Consider the following 3,310-nt stretch of genomic DNA (forward strand, 5'->3'; position numbering starts at 1 on the left):
GTTTTTTTTTTTTTTTTTTTTTTTTTGTCTTACTGGGTTTATTTGTTTGTTTGTTTTGGTTTTTTGTTTTGTTTTACTTTTGTTTTTGTTTTTTTTTGGGAGAAAAAGAATACGAAGTTGAGCGGGTGGGGAGTTGGGTAGGTTCTGGGAGTAGTTGGGGAAGAGGAGAGTCTGATCAAAATACACTATAGATTTTCTTGTTTTGAGGGTTTCTTTTTTCTTACAACAAAAAGGCAAAAAAATGCCAAGAACTAGTTCAGCTCCGCACAAACGATGCCAGGAACAGGCTGCTGCTTCTTCCTTAGCATTGGCTCTTGTTGTTATGGTAACAAATGGGCACCGTTCTACTGGGCCCAGATCTCCATGCCAGGAAGCAGGAAGGCAGCAAACCCAAACCTCACAGCTCAGGTCTTTTATTCTGGAAGGAGCATGCTCCTTAGGGACTTGGTCCGCACATGAAACCTCAGGTTCTGGGTGACGCGGCTACTCTGACCTCGGAGAGTGTAGATGTTCAGTTACATGCACAGTTGCCATAGACAAAGTCACAATTCTGTGAGGAAAGTAAAGCGAGGATACCAGCCAGTTGACTGGTGGTGTCTGCCACCCGCGTCACCTCGGTGCTCAAGCTGTTCTGGCTTTAATACAGGCCTTCAAATGAACAATAAAACACGACTTTTCTGGCAGCCACAGACTCCGTTCGGTGTACGCTTTTTAATAGGCATTCATATTCAAATTTGAAAAGGTTAATTCTACCCAATCTAGTGGTCAAAGGACTGATACATCCCCAGACACTGGAGAGCTCATTTGGTGAACTTTAAAATGTGAAAGAATTAACATATTGTGGTTAATAAGCCTACTGGAAGGTTTATTACCCCGAACAGTGGCAGGCTGATGACTTGCGCTCTCTGTTTTCCCCTTCTACGCTAACAGGTGGTGTGGGCATCTTCAGCTGCCTCGCTGCATGTTAGCATCAGCATCCGCTTCCATCTTCATCTTGCCAGAAGTTGGTCCAATTGGCATCACATCAGTGTTCGCGAAGATTTGCAGGTGTGAATTAACCTTTAAGTTCAAAGATAATTGTTATAGCCATTTTCTCTTGCATAAGTGCTACCTAAAGGAATTCTTTTTAAATTTCTTAATGAGAAAGAGCAAAAGTTATTGATCCTGATTTGGGCGATGCACAGTCACACACCAAATGTAGGTCAAGGCATTTTATAATCATAAACATGGATGTAAAAGGCTGCTTTTTCAGAGACTGAAGGTCATGTCACTGTGAGCCTCCATCATGCTTGAAGACATTGCCACTCCTTTACTGATGCTGCTGTTGTGATGTTCCATCCTCATTAGAACATCTGCTTCTACCATAAGCACCAGTCTATGAATTTGTACCAATTTTCATTGCTGGAATTAATTTTATCATGAAACAGAATGCCAGCTCCTTTGGCTTTTCAAAGACATTGGAGATGTCAGGTGTGAGGCCACCAAGAAGTCAGAACCGTCTGTACTAAGCAGAGGACAAACATCTGCTTTTTATGCCTACTTACAGCCTGTCACCTCTTCCTTTTCTTCTTTCTTCCTACTCATAGCTTGGAGGACTACCCAAGGGCCAAGTGTGACCTACAAGCTAAAGCTTGATTACTCTCACTCCAGAAAACACAGATCCTGATCATCAGAGTAGGAGTCACTGATGTTTGTTGAAAGTAGATCCCCAACTATTTAAAATGTTTGGATAATATACTAATGAATAAGCATGTATTCATGACATATTTACACATTTTTACCAATAATTTGTATTATGAGGTATATGCAGAATAGATATTATTAAAACGTGAGATGAAATGGGAGCAGCAGATGCTCAGAATGAACTTTCTGTGTCAGGATATCATCTGGCCCAATCTCCAGGACTCTTCTTTTAGGAGAAAAAGAGGACATTTCCTTATGTAAAAGAGATCCACAACTTTCTAAATCTTAATCCATTTTACTCAGAGTCTACTTAAACCCCAGGGAACTTAATTCATTTGCATCCTGCCAAAATATAGGCTGAAAACATTATAAGACTAGACTTTAAAATAAAATCAGTTCTCTAAAACTACAAAGAAAATATAATGGGATCAAAACCAAATTCCCCTTGACCATAACATTTTCCTTCAGGATCATGATTTATTAACAATCTTTTGCTGGTGAAATAGAGTATTTTAATTTGATATCTTACTTGAAATGCCAAGGCCACCTTTAAGGAAACAGCATACAGCTGAAGTATAGAGAGCAATTGCCTGGAACCCAAGGCACTTTCAAATTATTTTCTTGAATTTGCGTGTCATACTTGTGCTGGGGCCATGCGAATTTTCTTTGTGTCATTCCATTTTGTTTAGTATATGTGCTGCCAAAGTGAGTACACGTTATTTTATAAGAATAATTTAAACAAATATCCTCCATCAGATCCCAAGATTCTTAACCTTGGGCTCGAGGATTCTGTAAGTGGTTATAGATAGCTTAACATATCACTGACCATGTTAAAAATACGAAACATTTGTCCTTATTTCTGGCCATGACCAGTTATTTAGGGGACAGGAATCATACTAGCTATTTTTCTAGAAAGAATTTAATATAACGGATCGTTAGGAGCTTGGGCCAGAGGAGGCTTTATTTGGCTGATAAGTCATAGTGTGTCAAAAGAGAAACCAAGGCAGGAGCTCATGGCAGGAACAGGAGCTGTAGCAGAGACCATGGAGGAACACTGCTTACTGACTTGCTCTTCATGGTTTGCCTACCTGACTTTCTTATGTAATCCAGGACCATCTGTCCAGATGTCTGTGGTGGTATTGTGTTCCCCAAAATATTGTGCATCCTAATAAACTTATCTGGGGTCAGAGAACAGACAGCCACTAGATACAGAGGCTAGAAAATGGTGGCACTCACACCTTTAATCCTAGCATTCCAGAGACAGAAATCCCTCTGGATCTCTGTGAGTTCAAGGCCACATTGGAAACAGCCAGGCATGGTGACTCACGCCTTTAATCCCAGAAAGCAGCCTTTCCCAGGGAGTGGTGGTAGAAAGCAGAAAGGTTTATAAGGCGTGAGGACCAGAAACTAGAAGCATTTGGCCTGGTTAAGCATTTTGGCTGGTTAAGCATTCAGGCTTCTAGCAGCAGTTCAGCTGAGAGCCATGGGGATGAGGACACAGAAGCTTCCAGTCTGAGGAAACAGGACCAGCTGAGGAACTGGCAAGGTGAGATAGCTGTGGCTTGTTCTGGTACTCTGACCTTCCAGCATTTACCCCAATAACTGGCCTCGGGTTTGATCTTATTAA

At 41.1% G+C, this 3,310-nt stretch overlaps 1 non-coding gene across 1 annotated transcript; it reads right to left on the bottom strand.

Moving 5' to 3' along the window:
• Positions 1-2,286: 2,286 nt before the first annotated feature.
• Positions 2,287-2,396, bottom strand: LOC131894024 (U6 spliceosomal RNA). The gene has a single exon (XR_009374812.1). It is a non-coding gene; the product is annotated as a U6 spliceosomal RNA (small nuclear RNA).
• Between the last annotated feature and the right edge of the window lie 914 nt (positions 2,397-3,310).

This window comes from Peromyscus eremicus, chromosome 16_21, assembly GCF_949786415.1.
Source record: "Peromyscus eremicus chromosome 16_21, PerEre_H2_v1, whole genome shotgun sequence".
NCBI lineage: Eukaryota > Metazoa > Chordata > Mammalia > Rodentia > Cricetidae > Peromyscus > Peromyscus eremicus.